Source organism: Lagopus leucura, unplaced genomic scaffold (assembly GCF_019238085.1).
Source record: "Lagopus leucura isolate 7727_CA_CO unplaced genomic scaffold, USGS_WTPT01 Super-Scaffold_100001, whole genome shotgun sequence".
In the NCBI taxonomy this organism is placed as follows: domain Eukaryota; kingdom Metazoa; phylum Chordata; class Aves; order Galliformes; family Phasianidae; genus Lagopus; species Lagopus leucura.
In genome coordinates, this window is record NW_024962262.1 from 97,904,350 (window position 1) to 97,931,160 (window position 26,811).

Sequence of the window (26,811 nt, forward strand, 5' to 3'; positions counted from 1 at the left end):
ATCTGGGCGCTGGGTGAAATGCTGCTACTGCGTGTTTGGGTGAAAGGGACACCTCGAACGGAGCCAGAAAAAGGAAACTCAAGACATAAGTTCAAAGTTGCAAAGCACTTAGAAGCTTTGTCTGTGATGTTTGATGTAGTTACATCTCAAATGCACAAAACATGCTTGATTAACGTGGTATTAAGAGACATAGAAGGCAGCATGGGACAGAATCTACTAGGACACAGAGTCTGGCGCTTCACATAATCCCTTTCACAGACAGATCAAGACTCCTCTTAAGGGCTGCATGGGTGTTTTGCTTCTGTTACTATGCTTGGAAGCCTATTCCCTTTCTTCTCTGACCTAATGGCTTGAAATTTCACTTTAATTCCCAGACTAGATTATTACAATTGAGCCTGTCTCTTCGCCATCGCCTTCCTTTAGTATTATTAAAAAGCCCTCACCCCATCACCCTTGCTCATATATGCTCACACTTGCTCACTTGCTGATATATTCACAGAGCACTCTCACACTTCCCTGCCTTTTTACTCAAGTGAAATGAACTAAGTTCACCAACCTGCTGGCACAGGACAAGCTTTGCATTGCCCTAATGGGCAATTGGTTCAGCACAGGTGCACCTTGTCCTTAGCAAGATCGGCTCCGAGCATCTCCCGCTGCCCAAAGGAGACAATATTTTTGTTTCCATTTTCAGATTTCTATTTATTTTTTTTAAAACTGAACTTTCTCCCTTTTTGCTTTGCCAACCAGGATGGAGCAATGTGTGGGGGTTCCTCCTCCCTTCTGCCACTGCTCTGCCCAGCACTCAAAGGACACACTCAGTGCTCGCTCCCTCCTGCTCTGTTTCCATTAGCATGGGATGATGCAACCAGACTTTTGCTGCAATTCACTGAGGAACGCTGCTGTCCAAACTGATGAAACAGCAGTTCAGCAGAGGATGCAGGAGGCACTTTAGAGAAGTGGCAGTGACACCAGACAAGCTTTCACCACATTTATCAAAGTGCCTGCAGATTCCATTTCAAGGCGGTAGCAACACTTATAAATAATAAGCAGAGCTCCTCTGCATCTAGAGCATTTTAATAAATAAAAATGCAAAGAAGCAGCCTAAACGGCACAGTTAGTTCTGTTTCTGCAACCTTTTTAGTCTTCCAAGAATATACAACAATGATTTTCTCCTGTGCAATCCCTGAAAGCACAGCTCTTCCTGGGTGATGCCCTGTTAGTATTGACATGATCTTTTACATATATTGGCCATGCTACTACACTAATATCTAGAAATGCAGAGCTCTACATCCGTGTGAGTGCACATACATATGCATGTGTGTATGAGATCTCACTTATCAGCTGCTTGCTCAAGCTTCAGGCACATCATAAAACCAGCCCAGCCCCTTTGCTGCAACTTTCCGCACGATCCTCTCCTTCCAAACACCTCTGTTTTGGAGGTGGCATTTTGTTTGGGGACTTGCTACCTACTTCGTTACTCAATTCTAAGTCCTCATGAAGGATAACCAAGCAAAGAACATGAAAATATTTCCTGACACTCAGTTCAGCCTGATGTCCTGCTCTGCAGCATCCCGGCTGCTCTGTCCACGAGCCAGTAGAATGCACAGATGACAAAAATCTTCAGTGGTCCAACATGGGCTTGGAAAGCAATGTGATGCCCACTTACAGCATCAAAGCAACCCTTCCAATACCATCTTCCCCTATGCACTGTTAAAGTGCAAACTGACTGTAGGACAGCATGCACACAACACATGTACTTTTCAGGATCTTGGGTACATGCATGTTGCCCAAACGGCATCCCCCCCAAAAAGGACACACTGCCAGAGTACTTGTATCTCCAGAAGTCTTGTTGTGTTCTGACAGTGCATCCTGTGACCAACTTCAAGCAGAGCGCTCCAGTATAAGCAGTGTATTTACCAAGCCCTTGCAAGTCTGGGATAGCAAAGCTGGAGTAGCTCCGTCCCTGCCCCACATCCTGCAGTGCCTTTCTGTTCATACTGAGCTTGAGTGACATGCACCACATGGCACAGTAAGTATGCCCTCTCCACTGCTGCGATTCACAGCCTAATTAACCCCCTGCAGAAAGAAAGCATTTTCCCTGCAGCTTGCTGCAAATTATCTCTGCAGCCTTGACTTGCCAAGCTGCAGCAGTGGCTGCTGCCACAGCATCCTCTGTAAAAGAGACAGGATGGTGCCGTGGGGATGGATGTGGCTTCTGCTGGAATAATGTTCTCTGCTGATGAACACTTGGAGGTGCCGATGCCCCTCCCACAAGGCAGGCAGCATGAGCCAGGAGCCAGCCCATGCACATGCTGCCGTAAATATAAATACATCTGCTGTGCTGGTGGGAACCTGCTCCTCCATCCTTGGCTGCTCAGATAAATGTATCTGAATCTAAAACAGGGGGCACACTGGCACTGAAACCACAGGACTGCTAGCAAAAGGGGGAAAAAAATAAGTTAGATGCAAATGTGACAAAAATTAAAATAAGGGGGAAAAAAAGAACTAACTTGAGTTCATTTGTCCATGCAGCTAAAGAGTCTGTCCTCCTTGGGAAACATTTCCTGTCTTAGTGCATGTGTCTTGCTGAATTAATTGGAAATGCCAATGTAGGAATGCTCCCTTCCCAGGGAAGTGCAAATTCAGGGTCCTAAGAATGTAAACTGCAGCTGTTGGAGAAAATTTTGAAATGTTTCAAGAACCATATTTATGTCTGAATTAAGAGGTTTTTTAATACAGTATTTAGAGCTCCTGTTGGTTTTTTTAGGATGACTTCTGCATTTACTTTTACTTAATTATGAGTCATCCAGGTGATAACCATGTGCAGATTGGTTAATAAAACTGAAATGCGACAAGCTGAACTATCATCACAGCCTCACAGCCAAACACACCTAATCTGGAAATGCAACGCTGAAGGTTCTCATAGTAACATTATCTCAGCATTTTGCATATCCAATACCCAGCAAAATGGACTTGAAAAAAAAAACACAAAGAAATATCCATACCAAAAATACAATCTTCTCTAAGTGCAATAAAGACAAGATAACATTTCCCAAATGTCACAATTTAGAAACCTATTCATCTGAGACATTAATGTTCAGGTACCAGAAGCATCTGTATTTTTCATTCCCTGGATTCCCCACAACCTCTGTTATTAAAAAAGATAAAAGATTGATTCAATCATGTATTACCAGTTACGTATAGCTGAAGCTGCCCAGCATGAATCAGTTTCACCAGCATAGACTCTGTAAGGGGCAATGTAGAGTTTAAACACAACTATATAGGAAGAAGGTTCCCTCCTGCGGTTTATGCACTCCACAGAGGTTATGAACATTTCAAAAGAAAATCTGTTGGTTGTGTTAAAACTTACCCAAAATTTTCATACCAAAAAGTGTCACGAGCCTAGGAATTCCAGTGGGATTCAGCTGCTTTCCTCTGGGCTTCTTGTGCTTCTAAGATGACAATATTCATATATAGGTAATATAGAGGGAGATCCTGCAGGGCTCTAAGCACTTACAGAGCTCCCTGAATGTGCCCACAGCTGTCATAACCCCACTGAAGGGCTGAGCATAATAGTGCACCAGCCCCTATAGCCTCAGACAGCATTGACTGCACAGCTTCCTCAACCCATGCTGCTATAAACACTTATTCACGAACATTTTTTATTCAGCTTATTTTCAACTCCATTTTTCTTCCTCATGGCAAAGAGAAAGAATTATTCATAAAGGAAGTGTGGGTGTAGTTTTCCACATACTTTAACGTTGCCCCGCTCACGTAGCAAACAAGCCCTTCCAAAATATCATAATAAAGCCACCATCCTAAATAACTCCACAGCATCTTTCTTTTTTTCAGAGCACAGTGATAATGCTCCATCGTAAAGCCACGTATACACGAAAAATTGCCAAATGAACAACTGGAAATCTCCTCCTCTAGGCTAAGAATGTACTGGCAGATGCCATCCCTGTAAGAAAACCTTTCAGTAAGACATGAGTTTATGAAATCTGGGAGCTATGTGATTCCCAACTCTGGTAGGGGCAGCCAGATGAGGGACCATCACACATCTATGCCACCAGCTGGGAAGGTGACTTGGTACCTCTCCAAGTTACTGCAACCAATTTGCTCAGCGTCTCCACCTATTTGTGTCCAGGTGGCAGGAATATCCCCAGAGCCAGGAGAAGAGGAAACACTGGATCTCCACTGCTTCTGTAATCAGCAGAGGAGCAGTCATCAATCTGCTTGCTCCAGGCCTCACTCACCAACCTGAAGAAGTCCCATGCTATCTGAGGGCCCCAGGGCCACCCTCTCACCACCAGTCCTGCTCTGTTGCTGAGGGTGGAGGGAGAGGTGAAGACAAGGCAGGGCCCTCTGCATTGTTCACCATTTGCCTGCTGTGGAAGGATTCGGCTCACCTGTATTAGCATCTCCCTCTGCTAAAGGAGAACACGGCTGCAGGAATTTAGCACAGGAGGACAAATGGGAAGCACTGAGTGGAAAAACCATGAAAGAGGAACAGAAGCACAGTTAAATTACATTGTAAGAAGTGACCAGAAGCAAGCATTACCCTTCCTTATCAGCAGTTTACCCACAGTGAAAGAAAAGGAAGGCTTCTCATTTTTGTCCCCCCCGAACTGGGGATTTAACACGTTGTAACTGGTTCCAGCAGCTTCAGCAGCTGCCAGCCTTGGCAGAGGCCTACCTGGCCTCGTCACCGTCCCTGTGCTCCAGCTGGCCCTTCCTGAAGTAGCACAGAGAAGCAAGCCCTGCTGCTGCCCCTTCTGCGCCTGCTCTGCAGAATTTATTTAAATGTCACTAGCGTGAAGCTATTTGAGAGAAAATAAAAGCAAGCGCCGAGCCCCTTAACTCTTCCCATAGAGTTAAAAACAGAGTGCCACGGATGTGGAACAGTTCTGCCTCCAACGCAGGGCTTCAGTGTGAACTCGGGAGGCAAGAACATTGGATACAATGCATGCTTGCCCCAGGGAACCTGGGAAATAATGAATGGGAGAGGGAAATAAGAGCAGCTTCTCCTTCAGACTCAAGGCAGCATCCCCACACACTTGGCGGCCTGAAAACCACGCAGCAGCCAAGCGGAGCATGCTGAAAGGCACTGACGTGCAGCTCAAAAACCAGATGCAAGCTACAGGAGCCTGGACTGGAGCACAAAGATCCAGGCACAGACAGGCTGGGGCTGCTTAAAAAGAGTGGCAAGTTGCCCAAGGCCTGGAGCCTGCCTGACAGCAGCATAGCCCCAGCCCCCTGCGAGTCCACAGTGCCCCGGTTTTCAGTGGAGGCACTGACAAAGCGGCATTGAGGCCGTCAGGGCTGGCTGAACATCCCATCTGTGAACAGTGGGCGCCTTGTTTGCTGGCTCGGTATTGGGAAGACTCTGCAGAAGGCTATTGAAATGGAAATGTAGGCCTTGCACCCAGCAAGGAGGAGTGGTGTGGCCTTCTCCCACACAACAAGGGCAACAGGAGACCTCAGAGAAGAGGAAGCATGGGGGAGAGGAGGGCAGAGGACAAGAAGGAAGAGACGCACTTCAGCACATGCACTTCGTGAGTGGACACTTTCTCCTGAACCTGGAATGCAGCAGGTGAGAGACCTCCTTGTAGAGGGATAAAGGGAACCTAATGAGGTAAAGCCTGCATGTAACTGCTTAGCCACCCTGCCCTACGAGAAACAAATTCAGTAACACAGGGCATTGCCTGGCATCCCGGCCCTGTAAGAAGTGCATTCAGTAATGCTAGATGCACAATACACCCATGGATCTCATCACAGATCACAAAAGCACATCACAAACACAAACAAGGCCAAGCTGAGTGCACAGTGCACATGGAGAAATAACAACCTCAAGAAGTTAGGCCCATGCAAAAAACCCCATGCAACCCATGGTGTTTTCAAGTCCAAAGAAACTTTTCTTTCTTCTTCAAACAGCAGAAACTGTGAATCCATCACTTCCTTGTCACTTGTTTTTGTGTTGTTTTTTTTCCCTCTGGAGGTGGGGAGAAGATGGAAGTAATCCCATGTAACGATTAAGCATGGGTTACTGATGACAGCACACCTTTCCAGGCTGCGAGAAAGCACAGTGGCTTTTCACACAGGCCATCTGAGCAAGCAGTACAGCAAAGGAATAAATCAAGACAAACCGTCAATAAATTAAACCTGAATTAAATTAATTAAGAGAAGACAATATGACTTCAATCACTGCAAATTCTACAAGCCGACCTGTGGCTTTAATTTCACAGCTGTGCTTGTGCTATCCTGTGGTGCCATCAGTCTAAATTAATTCTAGGTACTCACCCAGCAGCCTGGGAGACAGCAGCTGCCCCATGGAGTCCAGTGACTGAGGTTCAGATATCTCTCCTCATCCTAGTCTCTATCCAGGAGCAGTCTTTGCTGGATGGGGAGACACAGTTTCCCCCCAATCTCCATCTCTTGAGGTGACCATCAAACCACACACAGGGTATAACAGGGTCAAGAACACATGAGAGAAGAAAAACACAACTCCACATTTCCACAGGTTCAAGCAAGAGCTCAAATTTCTCTTAAAAGTGCCTACTCTAAATACCCTTTCTATGCCACTTTCTCTGTGCAAGAATCTGCGAAAAGACACAGAGTCTAAGAATGACCTTTAGTTTACACATTCCTTTCTCAGCCAGAAGCAAAAAAAAAATATGTTTTTATACACCTCCGTTGTTGGTAAAGGTATAACATGGAGGTAGTTTCAGAGTAATTCACAAGGGAGTTACTCAAAAGTTCAATTATTGCAGGACACAATCACAGACCACAGGAAAAAAGGAAATGCTACATTGCATTACATTCTACTCTTAAACAGCTTGCCAGGAGTTCCCCGTCTCATCAGCAGGAAAGGAATTTGAAAGTAGAAAGGAAGAATCAAAGGCAGAAACGAAACCACTGAATGCGTGTGTCTGCTGCCCACCCTTTGCTTTAGAAAGTAATTTTTCTCAACATTTCCCATTGCCTCTGTTTCTTAACAACCTCATAGACAATGGGAAATGTATTTGGAAATAAAGATACAGAAACACAGGCAAGGCTTTATTTGTCCAGAAACCTGGCAGATTCCAAACTCCCCCAGTAGGTAGGAAGGGCTTTTCTTTAGCCTAGAAGATACTGCAAAAAGTACCACAGACAGAACAGAAATGTCTTTCCAGAGCTCACTGAAGGGTGGAGTATGCTTTGATTAAAAAGCTATACTTCAATGAAGGGAAAGATTAATGTGCCCTGCAGAGCTATGAAGCCTTTCTCCAGATATGTATTGTACCCAGGAATTAAGAGACGCTGTCTGGGGGTTCCTCATGGCACCCACTTCCCTTCATACTTTCAACAGTGACCCCCACACAACTAAAATACCTGAGACTGAAGGGCAGGCAGGGTAAGATGCTCTCCTGTTGCTACTGATTTCTGTATGAGAGAGTGATTCAGTTATTCTCCAAGCAATGCCTAGTGCCCATTTTAGTCTTTTTACTGTTTATGATTCCTTCACAATGGTTAAAAAAATGATTTACTCTCCATTCACAGTTGATTTTAAAATGATTTACTCTTGAGTCACAATCCCTTGGTGAATGATTTAAGAAAAAAAAAAAAATTCCCTCTGAGAGAGATTGCTTGCACCAGCACTTGGCTGAGACTCATAACCTTGATCATAGGATGCTGGGTCTCAACGTAACTGGAGAGCAACAGACTGGGAAAACTAAATAAAAGCTTTTCTTGCTTGCTCCCAGGAATGCCCATGCAGTGAGCAGCCATTTCCCACTTACACAACTGATCCTGTCTCTAAAAAGAGTTATGAGCAACAAGGCAAGGAACGACAGCCCAAATAAAGCTTATATGCAAAAGTCTGTTAAATTACTGTAGGGCAGGGACTTGAAATTCAGAAAGTGGGAGTCATGTGAATCACACCAACGTTTCCATATGTTTGAGGGCATAAGGAAAGGTATCTTGGTTCGCCCGGGTTCTTCTGGTCTCTTCATAAGTAGGACCAAACATCTTCTTCCTTTTCAGGAACACATCTGGAAGCTTTAGCCAGCATCCTAAAAGACAGCTCAACTCCTCAAGGAGGAGGGGACCTTTCCTGACATGCCTCCTTATGAACACGAGCATCCAGCATTAGGCACCTAAGTGTGGTGAATTTGGCTTAATTCAACTGACATGAGTCTCACTGTCTGGCCTTGCAAAAGGTTGGGTTAGAGAAATTCTGCAGAATGCAGACCACAGCCAGCCATTTTGTCCTTAGCTTCCACTTCTCTGAATAAAAACAAAAGCAGGGAAGAAGACTGCTTATGCCCTGTCATGGTTTTGTGTTTTTTGGTTTTCAGTATTCCACATCATAACATCATGTAGTGCACTGGGAGTTTAAGTGTTAACGCTCCAATTCCAGGTACCTATCCCTGTACATCATGGAAGTCATGGGATCTGGCCTTTCCAGGTGGGGCAGTCTCTTACTGCCTTGCAATGGGTGCTGGAGGGTGCTTTCCTAGCTGTGCCAAGCTTTTCAGGTTTGACTCGGTCTCGGGAACTCTCTCACCTATTTTATTTGATTTATTAGTCTCAATTTCAATTAGGTTGTATTATATTGTGTTATCTTGCATTCTGATATCACAGTTAGTAAAGTTTTCCTCCATAGATCATTGCTGCTGTTTGTTCTTTTTTTTCCTTCTTTAAGACCAGCTCCCATCTCCCTATCCCTTTTCCCTTTCCCTTCCCATTCTGTGGGGCTGGGGGGGCCCCCTGTCATGTGCATAGATTGATCTAGTTAACTCCATGACGTGCCCAAAGAGAATCTGTCGATCGCTGCTAAAGAAAGCAGCTTCCCTGCTTCGCTCTGTGGCTCCTTTTCCTCAGATACAGATCAGAAGTGCTAGTAGCACATCATGCATGAGCTTGCCCACTGGATCTGGCCTGTCTTGCTGCTGAAGACTGGGTGACTTTCCTCCACTTAGGTAATAAACAGGTGCTGCCCATCACAGGTTGCTCCTGAGGAATTTAATGCTTATTCCTTTTGAACCCACACATCATCCCGTATTTCCAAAATCAGTTGAAGCCGTTTTCTTTACACTAGCGTGCTCTCTCTTCTTCTTCTTTCCATTTTTCATCCTGAAGTAGAGAACAGACTCTGACCATGCTGCCAGCAATGATGATGAACTGCTTGTACCATAGCAGTCAAGAGAAGTGCCACAATATGTTTTGCTAGATGGCCCCTGCACCAAAACTCCTCTCTGTTAATAGGGGCACCAGCAAGCTTCAAATGGGCAGTGAATGACCATCAGAACAGTGAGTGCTCTGCAATGAACTGACAGGAGAAACTTCAGGAATATAACGTGTCTGCAGCAAATGGATGAAAGATGCAATCTACTTTGCAGAGATTTAAAACCTAAGGATTTAAAGAAATCGCTGTTTGTTGTTACTAATATAACAATAAATTAACAAAATAATAATGTATTAACTATTATCTCCTTTTTAATGCCTGCTTATGATTTCCAGCTTTTGCTGCAGAGATTTATAGGCAAACTGTTGAATCACCCAACCATCAGTACAGCTCAGGTATTCAGCCCAGATGCTGCCAGAAAAGCAGCAGTGCCAGATGCCACATCCCCTGGCACTGCTAAAATAGAGCTGAACATGTACTAAAAATAAAAGCAAAAATCACGTACTTTTGTTTGTTACTGCTTCTTTCAACCTCCAGGACAGACAGACACTGAGGACATATTTAATCTACTGTTCTACTGACTTTATACTTATCGGGTGACTGCAGCTTTGATTAGTGGCATACTTTCAAGTCTCATACGGGAGACAGAATTCCTGAGTTCCTTTGGGCATTTGCAGGGCGCTCTGTATTGTAGCATCCCACACCCTTCATAAACAAATTCTCTTAGTTTTCCTGCTCCTCTGGGATGAGATAATGGTCTGCTTGCCTGCCCAGTCCAAGACTCACCGTTCTCCTCCAAACCTCACAAGGTCCTGGGCAGCCTGCTCTGATCTCCAGAATCCCCTGCCCACCTCAGTGTTCCTCCTGCAGTTCTATGATAACTCTCATGAGACTTTACTCTCACCCCCTAATGAGCCCCAGTGTCCCTTACTATTGTAGTCAGGCAGGTAGTTTATCCTGTTTGCTGAGAATTAAACTGGGATTGGGAAAAGATAACTGAAAATACCAGGCATCCTTAAAGACAAGCAGAACAACCCACCTCCTTAATTGTATTATTATTATTATTCTTTTTAAATCAAAAAATGCTGTTATCCTGCTTGCAGATTAACCATGGTGCAGAAATGTGGCAGTGGTTTCCATCAGGATTACTGCAGATCTGGCTCCATGCAGCATGAAGGAAACTAAGGAGCTATGAGAGACCACTCAGATGCACCATGGCTGCAAGCTGAAGCAAGACAGCTCTGCCAAGCAGCAGCATGCAGAGCTAGCCTGGTTCTCCCGCACCTTCAGCTGCTCATCAGGAGCACTCAAGTGCATAGCAGAGGGATGCTTGAGTGACCCGACGCAGTGCCAGCCAGGTGCCATACATCCTAGCATGAATCAGAATGACTAAAGCCTGCCAAAGCTCATCTCCTTCAAAGCTAATTAGGTGTATTTACGCTGGCATCCCTCGTTTGCCGTATCTGGGAGAGCTTATCCTGAGTCCTAAGCAAATACAAGGAAAGCAGCTGAGGTCTTCTGCTGTGCTGCCCAGTATCTGTAGCTTCTGGGTGCTTCGTGAACTAGATGACACTGCACTACATGACCTCAAGGTGATAAGAAAATGCATTTTACCCTGGAAATACCAGAAGTAGTACTCCTCCACACAGCAGCCTTCTGAATTTCATCAGCTCCACCCTCCTGCCCCAAGGCAGGATTTCCTACAGCCCTGCCACCCTGCCAGCTGCTGGCTGAACCCATCTTTGCTTCCAATCCTGCTTCCAAAGTGGAAACCCCACACCTTCCCCAGGCAGCCTCCTACAATGCCTGCCAATCCTTCCTCACAAGAGAGACCTCCAAGGAAGATGCAAATGCTGCGGGAGCTAAGGCTACACACAGCACCACAACCTGGAATTAAGGTTACAACTGTTTGGGTTTCTGCGGGAGAGCATGAGCACACAAGTAAAACAAGCTCTGGAAGCTTTGAGAAACCATGCACCATCCTCACATGGAGAGCAGCCCATAAGATAAAGAATTCCTTTGCAGAGTCTCTGAAGTTCTACTGTTTTGTATATCTGCACTGATGCTGGTGTAGATACATCCACAGAGTACAAAACATCCTTCTACATAATGGCAAGGGAAAAACATTGCAGTTCTGCTTGGCTGGGCCCCGGGTCAGGGCAGTTTTGTTACAAACCTTTATTCTTGTTGTATATCTTGGGCCATGGCTGTGGGCAGTAATAACATAGCATCAGCATAATGTTTTTCCCTGACAGCATCCTTAGAAGCAAGCCCCCGTTATTCCCTTCCTAGAGGTGAGGAGAACAATGCTCAGGAACCAAGGCAGAGATGCTCACTCCACACTGCTATGTTCTGTAGGCAGTGCCTCCTGCTGTTCTTCCCTTCCTCTTGTTCACACGGCCAGCCAAGGAATAAAACCCTGGAAACAGCTACGAAATTCAGTCCCAAGACAAAAAAAAGCAGAAGAATAACTAGAAGATGAATGAAAAAAATAGCATTGTCGAGGTACTGTGTTCCCCTACTTGAAATCCCCCTAGTAATATTTCCCTACTCAAGCCCTCAGTAGAGCAAAAGAAACCCAAAAATAACACAGCACACTGCCTTCCTGCTGCTTTAGCTGTGTCAAATACTGCAGGACAAAAAGGACAACAGCACCCAGGCGCAGCCAGCTGCTAACAGTTATTCCTTCGATCTCTCTGCAGTGATGATGGGACTCCCCCTGAGTCTCCTCTTCTCCAGGCTAAACATTCCCAGCTCTCTCAGCCTGTCCTCACAGGCTTCATCAATCCCTTCATCATCTTGAGAGCGCTCCCTTTGTTTTTTTCCAGTATGTCCATGTCTCTCTTATACTGGGGACCTCCAGAAAAACAGCTGCGAAGTCCTCCTTGCAGAATTTCTGCCCTATCTACTTCAGCCTATCAATAACTGAAGGGAACCTACACCCAGGAGGGGAGTAAACTCTTCAAAAGGGCTGACAATAGCAGGACTAGGGGAAATGGATCCAAGTTGAAGGAGGGAAGATTTAGGTTGGATGTTAGGGGGAAGTTCTTTACAAGGAGAGTGGTTAGGCCCTGGAACGGCCTGCCCAGGGAGGTTGTGGATGCCCCGTCCTTGGACGTGTTTAAGGCCAGGTTGGACGGGGTCCTGGGCAACCTGATCTGAATGTGTATGCTTGGTGGCCCTGCTAGGCAGGGGGGTTGGAACTACATGATCCTTGGGGTCCCTTCCAACCCGGGTGATTCTGTGATTCTGTGATTCTGTGATCTACTTAGCAAACTGCATACAGGAGGAGACGAGGGCATGCATTTTCTACCCTTATTCCTTGGTGCTTATTTACTCTGTGTGCTTGCATAGCCACAGTCTGCATTTGAAATAAGAGTCTGCTCGCCCATTGAGAAGTGCCTCCCATACCCACAGAGGGGACAGCTTCAGCCACTGCCAGCCTATGTGCTCCCTTTGGAAAAATCACAAGCAGGCAGGGCGGGGGGAGAATCATGAGCAGAAGCCGTGATCTGACTCTGTCAGCAGATGACTTCTATTTGCACTCGTTAGCACTGCCCTAGCGTGTGCTAACACCACCCCCTCGGGTAATTTAAAATTATTTAAAAAAAAAAAAAAAAATAGAGAAGAAGAAGAGGAGGAAAAAAAAGCCCGTATTTCTATATTTAGGTGGTTAGGATAATCGGGGTGGAAGAGCCCATCTGTTTGACGTTCACTCCAGCTGCTGTGGATGCGGAAATTTGTCTATTTTCTTTCCTTTTGCCTGTTTTGACTTGTCCTAGCTGACTGTGACAGCCACACAAAGATCTCGATGCATGGCCATGGCCAGTTTGGTCTGAAACTGTGTACCTTCACCCTCACGTAGTCACTGCAGAATGAGTCCACACAACCAAGATCCTTCTCAGGGAAGTGTAAAACAGTTAGTAACAATAATTACTATTGCTATTATTTTATTGTTACTATTAACCCATGTTCATAACACTGAAGACAGCAACACAGAGAGGCAGGAGACAAGGTAAGACACGCCATAGTCCTCCATTAAGGTCAGTTTTAAGAAGGCAGCCTCCCCTCTACACATCCTTCTTTTGGGAGATCTCCCCACATGAAGCCAAGCTTCTGTGAGATGCCAACTCCCTGCCAAAGGCACTGGTCACTGGATGAATGGCCGTATTTCCTTTCCAACCTGCTTCTTTTGCCATTCTTATTTCAAGATTCTCCACAAGTGGGCCCAAGCTAAATTCAGAAGTGGCCTTTGATCTCACACCTTCCTCAGTTGACCAGAGCTTGGTTCCCAAAGAACAAGTATCCAGCGGCTTCCATCAATCTCCTGATGCTCTTCCTCTCATAGATATGACTGCTTTTAAATGATACAGTGTCTCTGCCTCTGTACACCTAATGCAGTGCCAATAACTTGGCTCCTAAAGACATCCACATACTGTTTAAGGACATGTGGCAGTCCGCTGGGACCGTTTACTGTTTATCTTATTTGGTATACGTGATTGCTTTTTAATTTTATAACATGCATCACTGGGGTTATCAACAGTGCAATCATACGCAATGAATGTGCTAAAAGCCCTACGAGCAACAGAAAAGAAGGCCAGAACAAAACCCAGAATTGCACCTCTAGCTTTTCCTTGCAGTGCCTTTCCTAGATTTTGAGCTGAGGCCACACGACAGAACAACAAGCAGCAAAAAGCACAGATTAGTAAGTAGGAATGTGGATGGGGAAATAGGCCAGCCCAGAGGCTGCATAGCGCTCCCTGCAGCATGCACTGCTGGTGTTCCTCTTTTCTGCCCTGCAAATGCTCCCTTACCTTCCCAGCCCCAAAAAGATGAATCTGTCCTGTTGATCTCCATATTTGCAAGAGCGGGATTTAAGTCATCATCTAATAGGCAATAAGTACGTCCAGAGGTCTGAAAGCTTTCCTTTGGAAAGAATCCTTTTCTATATGTCCTGCAATTCTCTTGCACACAAGGAGTTGATGGACACTAATGACCACTTTTTGCAAGATTGTCCTTGGGATATACAATGTTTGGGGTTTGGTACAAAGCATGGATTAGTTGCATTTCTGATTAAGCTCACTGTGTAAGCACAGGAAACAGCATCATGCTCCTTGAAGTCTGCTCCAAAGAGCTCGTTTTAGCTCTTGCAAGTCAGCAGGAACAGTCGCCCTTCCCTGCCCCAAAGTCACTGCCAACCTGTGCAGCCACCTCCCACACACTGCCCAGAGGTGGCTTGTTCTCTTCTCAGCTTCAGCAGATATTTGCTGCCAGGAGGGAAAGACTGGGCCATGCTTGACCCTCTTTTAGACGTGAGAGACCTCACACAGGTCACCTGAAAGCACAGACAAGAGAGATGAGGTCTCACCAATTTGCAAATCCACAAAATGAATCATTTAAGCATACCTTTCACAAAACAACACCTGCGTTACAGGGCTGAAGGGTACATCACATAGCTTCAGAAGCTGCTTTTCCACCACGTGCAGCCTTCGACAGATGCACAGAAAAATGCAAAGCCTTCCCGATTTCTATTCTTACCACAGCCTTTTAAAATGCTAATGTAACTCACAGGTATTCCTTGCAGACCTGGTGAAAGATCTCCTTTCTGTGAGGGTCACTTCTTAGGCATTATTTAACATTTGTCAATTTTTTATTTTATTTTTTTTTGAGAGATAATAATTGAATAAAGGCACATGGAAAAGATTGTAAAATATGAGACATCTTGAGAGATGAAGAAATAAAGAGGGAAGTAAGACTAACAGCTGTTTTTTTTAATCCTTCACGTTAATTCTCCCAGTGTTTACAGTGAAAGTACAGAATAGCACATAAGGGAAACTTCAGGTGAGCTGTCTTGTATTTGATGAGTTGAGGAATACTGCAAGTCTGTGCAGTATTTATATTCTCACCTCCTCCCACCATCCAAAAATGCACTACCCCATAAATGCAGCTGAAGAAACAAAACAAAACAAAAATTCTCTCAAACACTCACTTTCATGAAAGATAAATTTGCTTGGGTCTATATTTTTGGATCTTAATTCAGCGAGCCACTTAAATATATGCTGAAGTTCATCATTTACCATTCTACCACTTACGCATCTACTCAAAAATATGCCTGAAGTCAAGCATATGCACAGCACTCTGCTGACTGCGGACCCTAAATCTTTCTGTTCATTTCTGCAACTATTCCAATCTGGTGACGTGAATGTACAAGGAAGTAACACATTCTAAGCAATTTTAGCACAATGCTGGCAAAAGTGAAGTCTGAACCTGATTATCCACACCGATAATCTGACTAATCATTAAAAAGTAATAAGTAATTCTTCATACCTCTCACAAAAAGCTTAATTCTAACCGTTACTTTCAAGATGTCAGGTTGTTGAAATACTACTTCATGAACTTTTGCTGTGGATCAGTGCCAAGTAAGGAAACCTGAAGCTGAAATACTGCTGTCCCCCAAAAGAAAAGAGGAAAAACCCTGCTCATAAGCATGTGGTGTGTCAAATACCACCTGCAGAAGCTATTCAGTAAGTAATTTCAAATAAGCAAAATAGGAAGAAACCACAGGATGTTCACAAACAATTTGCAAACAGAAATGGAAGAGGAATTCATTAAATAAATTACTGGCTATAAATTATTCACCTCTCTCTAATCTAACTACCACTTAGACTATAAAATTCATGACATAAAAGATACAGGATACGTAACAAGGCATCATTAACTTATGCATCTCCCAGTGCTGCTCCATTTCGACTGTCCAGTTATATTATTGCATTAAGACAGCCTTTTGTCTGTAATGGAGTTTGAGTGTAATACGTTCTTGCTTTAAAAGCCTGGCTAAGGAAACCTGGTCTGATTTTAGATTGCGGTTTGATCTTGACCAAGGCTGAATAATTTCCCAAAGATGAGAGAAAGATCCAAGCTACCCTCAGAACAAGACCCAAACTAATAGAAAACTTGTACAGTTGGCTAAATTTATGAGATTTCCACAGTTTGGACCCATTTCACATAAGTTCACAGAGGAGAACAGATCACGGGGCTTCACAGGTTCTGCCTCAGCTTCCCTATGTGCCAAAAGGAGGGATGAGATCCCTTTCATTTGGCATGGAGGAAGGAGCCACAAACCATGAGGCATCATAGCATGCACTGAAAGACAGAGAAAGGCTTTCCAGAAAGAGGCATCAAATACAGCCTGCAATTATTTTTAGCCATAAAAAGAAACCCTCCCAGGAGGGTTTCTCACTTACAACCAAGGATAAAGACAGTTTTTTCATCTTGTTTTTGTCACGACTTGTTCTAAGTGACAGTCATACTCTGCTACTTGTTCGGTCTCTCAGCAGTTGTCTTATTTTTTCTTTAATACCATATTTGTTTACTTTTAATTAAGATGGTGATGATTGTCACTGAGTTTCTGTGTTTGCAGAAAACTGATGCAAACTGTGGTTATTTGGCTGTGGAGGAAGAGAGTGAAAAAGGGCTCCTACTGTTGTCAAAATAACCTCCTGATTGCCTCCAAAGCCAATGCTGTCACTGCTGTTGGCAACACACTGCAGTTAAGCATCATGCGTCGTTCATTCATGTTTATTCCTTCAAAATGCCAGCAAGGTTGGTCTTGCATTACTTCACAGTCATAGAATGGCTTGGGATGGAAAGGACCTTAAAGCTCATCCAGGTCCAGCCCCCTGTTACGGCCATGGTTTCCACACACTAGATCAGGCTGCCCAGGGTCCCATCCAGCCTAGCCTTGAACACCTCCAGAGATGGAGCATCCACAGCTTCTCTAGGCAGCTTGTGCCAGTGCCTCACCACCCCAAGTTAAGAATTTCTTCATAATACCTGATCTAAATCTTCTTCATCATCCTACACTGATTTGTAGAGTGCTCAGTCCCTGGCCCAGTAGATATCAAGGGCATTTACCAAGTCCCCACACAGCACACTGGTATTTTTCATTTTAAGAGACCTTCAGCAAAAGGGCTCTGGCCTCCACTTTCATCAGATCACTCTTGAAGACTCCAGCTGCAGCTCCTGATCCATAGATCTTAAAAGCAAAATGTGCTTTGCCATGGCATTCACTACCTCAAGTACCAGCATACCTATGGCACTGCTGACATGAGAAATCACGGGGACGCTTCCCTTCCTGGCTTACTTTCAACATAAATCCACGTCAGTTACACTTTCTGAAAGGAACCTGAGGGAACTGAGTGCTTAATTCCCCCAGGTATTTCAGAAAATCCCAGCTGTAACAGGCAAACCCTTACTTTTTTTTTTTTCCATTTCCATAGTGAAATTACAGTAGAGAATGGATACAAAGGAAGGGCTGGAATTGGCCAGATAGAGACCAAGGTTCCCTTGAGCACTACCTTCAAAACAGCAGGAGACCAGTTCTGGCCACAGCAGCCTTGCACGATGGTGGGTGAGGTGGTTTCTGTCTCTGGGCCTCAGTTATCCCATTGAGGATCTGATGATCTAAACAGCATGGCTGCTGCTTAAATCAGTGAAGAGGAAGGTCATGCAAAACTGAGCAGTAAAAATGTGAGTGGGTGGAGAGCAATGCAGCCATGAAAGGTTCGGAAAAACATGCTGGCCTCCTTCTTTGTGTCTTCATCTCCTTCTACAAAGTAGTTATTCAAAGCAAAAATAATATACCGATCCTACAAAGGCAGCATTCATCAGACATGCATATATTTAGACCATTGTGCAAACAATTAGTGACTTTTGTCTGAGGCAGGAGAACGGTACCCAGGCTGTGGATGGGGAGATGGACGAAATCCCAAGTCAGTCTACAGCAAAGAAGAGGCCAGGAGCCTTGAGGACAGATTCAGCCTTGGTATAACACTAATGCTAGCAATGCCCAAGTAGGCCAAGCATAAAGGGCAAAGCTCTCACGAGTATAGTCCATCAGGTGCTAGATGTGTACAGGACATGCTCTCTTCTTCCTGCATGTCTGACATCTCCCTTCAACACTCCAAACAACAAACAGGTTGCAGCACAAGAAGGACAAGACAAAACCTCCCTTGTTCATTTTATTTTGCAGCCCTTTCAGCCTCCCATACTGTTACAGAATCACAGAATCACAGGGTTGGAAGGGACCTCAAGGATCATGAATCTCCAACCCCCTTGCCACAGGCAGGGCCACCAACCTCCACATTTAATACTAGACCAGGCTGCCCAGGGCCCCATCCAATTTGGTGGCTTTGAACACCTCCAGAGACAGGGCATCCACAACCTCTCTGGGCAGCCTGTTCCAGAATCTCACCACTCTCTCTGTAAAGAATTTCCCCTTGCACATCTGAGGTTGCCACATGTTCACTTGTCCCTGCACACCAACACTTGCTTACTAGTCTTTCCGTTAACACAAAGCACTGCACAGAGTGTGGAAGCAGCAGCAGAAACTTGGTGGCAGATAGGAACAGAGCTCACATCTTCTGGTCCCCAGTGCTCACAGCCAAGCCAAGAAAAAAGGAGAAAAAAAAAAAAAGCAAAGAGAAGAGCTCCCCCTCCGCCAGTGCTTAGGTTCTCCCTGCTTGCATAGCATTGCTGCTGCTGAATCACAGCCTCAGGAAATGAGAGAAAGAGGCCCAAAAGGCAGCCAGGAAACCCACCGTCCATTGGCTTTACTCCACGCCAGGCGAGCGGGCTCCTTCTGCTGCAGTGACTTGGCAAGCACACCTCGCTCTGACTCAGCACCTCACTGGCACCTCCTGGCAATTAGTCCCACAGACTGCTGACTGTTGCCCGGAGGGCTAACAGGAGAGTCAATGGGATGCCAAAGCATACCCTTCTTACCTGTGGAGGCCCCTGACGTGGGGAAGGGGTGCTAGAGGGATGGGAACCAGGATGGGAAGGAGAATACCAACCAATTTGTACCCACTGTGTCAATAAAGGGATGAAGAAAGCGTAGCAAAAGTTAGTAAGCTAACACAGAGCACACAGAGCACTGCATGGGAAGGGATGCTGTTGATGAGTCCTGTGATAGGGCCTGGGGCACACCAGCTGTCCAAGGGGCAGGAGGAAGGGCTGCCCTTGACAAGGCAAGGACGCAGCAGTTTTGCAGGCAGACTGGGGCTATGCTGTCACCCTGCCAAGTAGCCAAGGTCCTCCCAAACTCTCTTGGCTCCCAGCTCTCAACATACGGCCAGAAAGCCAAGCAGGCACGCAGCCCAGCAGCTACACAACTAGTGAAGGCATTCAGACATCAAACTCCATCAGATAACAGTGCTCAAGCACACACTCAGCTATGTAAGCAGGCGGGCACTTTAGATTCCCTACAACACAATTCAACAAATACTTAATACAGGGCAGGAAATGTCAAAAATAACTACACTAACCAATAGTTAGAAAGTTCAACACATCTCAGTCTGCAGAATTCATCACAAAGTAATGTCACTGCTTGGAAACCCAGCATGGGCAAAAGGATGGAGGCATCAAGTTGTAAGGTGAGTAAGGCACAGACCCATCTGCATGGCCATAGCTGAAGAGGCAAAAGGGTTACTTAACAAACAAATCACACCACAGCAATCTGAATTCACTGATCAGGAAACTGATATCTACTGCACAGTGTGGAGGGAATGCAAAGAAATAATAAAGTCAAAGAAAAACACCCCAAAAATGCGACATCAGAACACATGCAGGAACTAGCCAAATGTTACAGCAGGCTACAGTTTTGCAATATCTTAGATGGTTGGAATTCTTAAATGGTTTGATGGTTGGACATGCTGATCTTAGCAGCCTTTCCAACCTTAATGATCCTAGGATTGTGAAGATAGCTAGGATAAGGAACTGCCAATCTCAGGACACTTAGAGGCTAAAGACCCTAAAAAGCACGCAACAGGAGACAAAAACACTCTGCACACAGGAACTTGCACCCCTCAAACCACTGATATTGTGAGAAGAAAAGGAGAGGACTAAGTGATTAACTCTCCATCCATCCAAAGCTGCTGCCCCACAGCCTGGTGCCAGGCTCTCCCCCTGTCCCTGCCCTGGCCCTGATTACAAGGGATTACCCCCAGGTCTCCTCCGAGCTGCAGGATGGGTTTAATCTATTCCTTAATATCTGGAAGAGAGACGACAAGTTGGCTGAGATGAAAGAAGATTGGGAGAGACTTCCAAGGGATCTGACAAAGATAGGCAAGTGGGCAGCACGATGCAAGATGAAATTCAGCATTATCCAGCTGACAGTAATACAAACTTGGGAGAATAATCTGAACTGCTCGTCTTCCAAGGGGCTCTAATTCAACTGTAATCACTTGAGCAGAATATCTTTGGTATCACTATGAACAGCTCAGTGAAAACATCTGTTCAGCAAACAGCGGTGGTCAAAAAGCAAGTTGGCTGTAGGATGTCAAAGGGGATGGGAAGAAAAGTGTGATGGCAGCATTAAAATGCTGGGATCTCTGCTGTTATCTGTGGGTGGCACACCTGGAAACACAGAGGAGATCGAAAGGTTTCCTCATTCACCAGTACATAACACCTACTGAGCAAACACAGTTAAAACCGAAGCAATTTAACAGAGGTGAAACTCACGTTTCTATCCTTGTTTTGTTGTGCTTTTTCTTTCTTTTTTATACATAATAGCAAGAAGTTGCTCAATACAACTGAAGAGCAGGGAGTGTGGCCAGGTATAAGGAAAAAAATAAAATTTTCCTTTCCTTTTTTTTTTTTTTCATTTCCCCTACTTATTCCAAGCACAGCCCTCAGTTAACCACCAGGAATGATTAGCACACGTTATCAGTAAAGTTAATAGCTTAGCAAAAATCACAGAGGCCTGAGCATTTATAAGGCAATTGGGAGCAGCCACAGATATGTGAGGTAGAAAGAAAAAGGGAAAAGAAAAATAAAAAAGAAAAAAAGGAAAAGAAGAGAAAAGAAAAACTCACAACAGCATTACACCCTCAAGCTCCCAGGCATTAGCCAACTTCTAATTAACAAGGATTAGGAAGTAATCTCCCCAGTGGGCATGCAGAGACTGCATCCCAACCCACTTACTGCTGGCAAAGGATGCCAGCAGATGCTGGGCAGGGGAAGAGCTGGATCCCCATTGCCCACCCACAGCCTGTTCCTGACAGGGGGCTGAGCTCTGGGTTATCCCAGCTCCAGGCAAGGGACTGGGGTCTGGGGACCCACGGAGGGGAAACAGGAATGGAGATGAGTGTTTTATTCCCATCTGGCACCAGCTGCTCACTGCAGGGGTTCTGCATCCCCTTGGAAGCATCTAGTGCTGGCCATGGCTCTGCAGACCGGTGGTGTGACCTGACCCAGAGCTGCTGTGAGCTGCCTGCAGAAATGCACACAGACTGGAAATGTTTGCCCTCTGAAATTACATTCCTGCCTTCAGCATTTTGAAGAAGACTGAAGCCAGGATGAAACCCAGTGGAGTTCATACATCGGCTTTCTCCTGCTGATGCTTGTGAAATGTAATCTGGTTCACGTTTCTGTAGCCGGGCTGACTTGTGGGGATACGAGAAAAGAAAAAAAAAGGAAGAGATTTTATCCCTAAACAAGTCATTAGATCTTTCCATTGCAGAAATTTGTCTTGCATGTAACTCCACACACATATGCAGAGGCACAAGTGCTGCTGTGCTGCCAGGAGGAGAGCTCTGTGCATGCACCATAGGAGGCTGAGTGTGATCTGCTGGCCCTGATCAGCAAGGGGGCTGCATTTCCTAAATACAAAATTATCTCATACTCACACTGTGATTTTTTGGTGCAAATAGTGTCCTGCAGTGTGCTGGATAAGGGAAGAACATAGGCAATGCCATGCACTTGCAGGTGGTTTTTGCATGTGAGTGCCAAAGAGGTTAAAAAAAATGGGCAGGGACTATGCACAGATACCACCAATAGCAGCAAGCACTGTAGTTTAGAAATGTGCTGAAGAAATAAAAAATAGGAACAACTTTAGTTTTTATTGCAGATACTTCCACTAAACCAAACCTTACTGTACTCACAATGCTCTGTAAAATCAAAACTGTGTTTCAAAAAAGATCTAGGAAGAATAGCCAGAAATATGTAAGCATCCACCTCAAGGTTTTTTGGGATGAGAAAGTTTGACTTTTCACATCAAAGTATCTTCAGTTTTGTTGTTGTTGTTTTTAGTATTATCACAGTACAACTCCACAGAGAAGCACAATGCTGGCTGACCCAAAACGGGATTTCTCTCATATATTTCCTTTCAGAAATTTCAAAGCATTTATTTTCTATTTCTATCCAATATGAAGCCTAACCCCTCAATCCTGATGAAGCAGATCATTTGTCCTTAGCCCAGCTCAAGCAGCAAAAGCAAAAAAGTGAAGGTGGAAGCCGGAATGGACACAAGTGACCTCCAAAAGCAAAGAGATGACAGCAAATATGTGGAAAAATAGATTGCTGTACATAATTAATAAAAGCGTTTTCTCCCTCTGATACTTAAGATGTGAAACATTTGTGAGAGAAAAGTGGGGTGGTATGTGATCAGCAGCCCGGTAACTGTGACTCTTCTAAAGGAGAGCAGGGCAGATGTCCTACATGACAGCAAGCAAACAACTTCCATCTCTGCACATTTCAGCCTTTCCAAGCCATAAATCAAACTGACTGCACTCACAAAATATGTTCAGAGTCTCTCAATTAGTTGATGCTTATAAATGACTGTGCAAACACAAGGTAGTATTAACAAGGGAACAGTCTTTGTTACACTACTGTCTGTTAAACAACCAGGAGCTGAATTTCTCTCTGAACATTCACAAAGGGAAAGCAGCATTAATGCTCGACAAGGAGAAAACTACAAAGAACAGATTTTCAGAGCATGCACTTCCCCTTGAAATAAACTGTGTTAAAAGCACTTTACTTAAAAAGCACAATGATAGTAGCATCCTGCTAAATGTAGGTGACTCACCACAGTGTAGTAGTGAGCATCCCCGAAGAGTGCCATTACAGTATGGCTTATCCTGCTGCATGAATATAAGCATTCTCCTGTGGTTACTGTTTGGATCAAGGCACTAAGGACTACCAGCATCCCTTTAACCTTCAGTGGGTCATAAAAACTCTCTGAGCCTTGCTTTGTCCTTCTCCGCTGCTGGTAGTGTAACACAAATTCATCTGCCCCACAGAGGCAGGAAAGAAGATTTCTAAGTTTCTTAATGAGTTGTTTATACCATACTTTCCATCCCATATTACCAGTGAGCAGCTAAATATAGTTATTCTTGAGACACTTCAAGATCCCTCAGAGATTAAATCTTACAGAAGAAAATTGGACTTCAGGCAATACTGAAGAAAGAGAGGTTGAAAAAAAAACAACATTACAAGCAACAAAAAATACCACCTAATAGTTTCCAAAATAAGGGTAGGATGCCTGCATTAGAGATGCAAGAGGTAGTTAATGCATCTGTGCCTGCCGCTGGGGACCAAGGTCAGGTCGTGAGCAAAATGATTTATCTACATGTCACAAAACCACACAGCTTGACACCAATGGCAATCTGTTCCAAAAATGCATCAGCATGAAAAAGAAAGGCACAGCCACAGTCCTCTCTTGCTGGGGCTGAGGACCTGGTTTAGGGCTGGGAAGAATATATGGGCTAACAAAATGGTGCTGCAAAGCCAGAACTTCAATGCACGGCTTCAGCTGGGATAAACCCAGTGCGCAGGAAGGGGACTTTACATAGGGACCAGAAAGACCTGCCTGCGTGAGAAGTTGCAGAGCAGCTGTTGCACTGCTGCGTTGCTACCAAGCTCACACACTCACTCCCCAAACTTGCCAGATCCAGCTGCAACAGGCCGTAACATGCTGACATCCCATCTGCTGCAATACTGTGTCACAGGACCCAAACACCATGCACAACAGAAATAAAAAGTTGTTTCTGCATCTTAGCTGTACCCAACGTGTGACTTCTAACACATCAGAAAATGTGCAGTAAGCTATTTCTGGTGATGAAAGAGGACTGACGTGCAGTAGCAGGGTTGGTTTTAAAGCCCCAGAGTTCCCTCCTATCTTTCCATAAACTTCCCTGAGGAGACTGAAAAGTATTATTTTCACAAAAGTTACTATGTTTGTAATGCTTTAGAGTGAAAACAAATACACTGCCCCCTCACCAGGAGCCTTAAAATGAATATAATAAGCCAAATGAAAGCAGTCATCTGCTCCAGTTAAAAAGAATCATTGCTGTTTTACAAATCACAAAACAATGTAAGCACATGGGGCTATAACATTTGATTGACATCTCACTGCAAAGTCTGACTGTGTGAGAATGACAAAACCAACTCTGAGGACCTTCTCTCACAGCCACTCTCCACTTGTTGGCCTTAAGTATTTCTTGTGATGATACACTCTTACAGTTCCTGATACTTTAACTTCTAAGCTTTACCCCTGTAATTTGGGTAGCGCTTTGCACATGGATCCTAACCTATTCTTCTTCCTCTATCCTCGAAACCAACACAGAGCCTCAAAAAAGGAAAACCGATCTTCCCAACCAGTCTGCAGCTCAGAGCAAAAATACACACACTCATCTCCTACAAATGTTATTCAGAAGAATCTCTGCCAATTTTATTCGAGCCCGCACAGTCTATGTCTGTTGCTTATGCCTATCAGGATTTTATTTTCAAATCCAAGACCAAAAATACGACCATACTTCTGTTGTGTAACACAGAAGTGACGGCGTATCACAGTTATTTTCATCGACCACCATCTTCTGCAGACTCTTCCTTAGAGAGAAATTAAAAACAATCTTGAGACACAGGTGGTTCACTCAAGTCATTTTCAAGTCTTAAAAGTAAGTGCAAGAAAAAGCATTACGTTGGCATAAATAACTATTTTATGAAAGGTATGTTTCTGTGCTTAGTTGTTTCTACTGTCATTGTCCTCACATGCCCCCTGCCAAAAAGAGAAAATCAAATATTTGGTCAATCTCTTTTTTTCTTTTTTTCTTTTTTTTTTTTTTCTGAAGAGATAATCAAACACCCCTGCAGTTTCAACCTTGGGTCTGGCTACTGCTGGATGCTCCTGCAGAGGTAGAACATCAACAGCAACACTTTATCACTTATATGCTTGTCATTGCAGAGGCATGGTAACTCTTTAGTTCAATCTTTGCCACGTCTGCAGATGGAAAAAAAATTAAAATGTAGTATTGAGGATCTGCAAGTGAACATGTGCTTTCCAACCCAGAAAAGTACCAAACAGGAAAGAAAGCAGATGAAGTTTGAAAGAAACGTGATTGTTTGGTTTAATTAAAGGCTAATAAACTCTTTTTTTCTTCATAATTCATCCCTTTGAAGTCAGCAGGTGAAGTTTCCAGTTAACACATGCAACTTCTAACTGGTTTTGGAGAGTGGGACTCGGCGTGCTTTCAGGGCTGAGGCATTTGTGAGAAGCCCACCTTGCTGACCACCAGGCTGGCTTCTCGCTGTGCCTGGCCAGAGGGGCACAGCCTGATCGATGCTCCCTGCAGGGCTGTCAGGGCCAGACACAGCAGCCATAGCAGGCAGCTCCATCTCAGTGCAGGCTGCCAGAAGTTTTGCCCAGCCTTTGCTGAGATGTCCCCAGTGCTCTCGCAAGAGAGCCCATCGTTCCTGCCTGTCCTCTCGCTCTCTTGGGGCCCCTTGCAGCAGGTTGTCTGCTGTTCCAGCTGCAGAGGCACCCAGCCAGCCTGGCCAAGCTGTGCTCTGCTCACTGCCAAGCTGACTTCCACAAAGTGACTGATTGGATCTGAGTAGACCCAAGAAAATGAGACCTACTTGTAGATCTCCAGAAGACATAGCTGTGTAGGCCTGCTCTGAAGTTTGGCACTACTTGAAAGAAGGCATCAACAGATGAGCCTGAAGGCTTCACACTTTGCAGGCTCTCCTGTTGCCCTTACCACAGTGCCTCTGGGGGCTCTCAGCAATGTACCAAGCTATGTGACGGACATCACTCACACGCCATTTGTCCCCTCTCCTCACTCAGGACCCGAACACATCTCACTGTGCAAGGTCTGAGTTAGATGGGGAGGGCTGGATCTTCCCATATCCCTATGGCTGGGCACTCAAAGCTGAGGAAGCAGATGCTGGGTAAGCACCAAGCCCTGGGCACTCAGTTAGCCAGGCAGCTCGGTGGTATCTCCACGCAAAGTTCCCTGCTGCCTTGGGGCCTGAGGGATGGATCAGAGTTTGGCACCCAGGTGAGCTTGCCACCGGGTTAGGCCCTGCCAGCCGAGAGCTTGTGAAGCCCAGACAGTTTACAGCAAGTTTCACAGCACCGTAAAAAAAAAAAAATAATAAAATAAAAAAAAATCCACTAGTACTAAATGACGGTAGTAAAAGCGATGGTGCAGGAGAGGCAGCGCGAGGTGCGGAGCAGCCAGCCCGCAGAGCGCTCTCCGCCGCCGCATTCCCGAGCATCACCGGCGGGACCGCCACCAAAACTTCCCCACCGGCCCCCGAGACCCCGCGTCCCCGGGTGGGGGCGGCGACGCTCCCTTCCCCGTTCCCCGCGCTCCCCGCGAGTTGCCGCCGCTCCCCGCCGGGCTCCCCGCCGCTCCCGCACTCACCTCGCAGGGCCAGGAGCGCGGCCAGGGCGGCCGGCACCCAGCGCCCGCCGCCGCCTCCGGGGCGCCGCCGCAGCGTCATGCCGGGCCGGCCGAGGGGAGCAGCGGGCCGCGGGCTCCCGCCTCCGGGCACGGCGGGCGTCGAGCCCTGCCTTCCCCTGC

General features: G+C 45.4%; 1 protein-coding gene across 1 annotated transcript in view; it reads right to left on the reverse strand.

The window, feature by feature from the left end:
• The window catches only part of IGSF11 (immunoglobulin superfamily member 11), an 88,045-nt gene extending 61,346 nt beyond the window's left edge, over positions 1 to 26,699 (reverse strand). The window contains exon 1 of the mRNA XM_042868257.1: positions 26,653 to 26,699. The gene's annotated coding sequence lies outside the window, so the exon portion shown is untranslated. The remainder of the gene's footprint in view (positions 1 to 26,652) is intronic.
• Between the last annotated feature and the right edge of the window lie 112 nt (positions 26,700 to 26,811).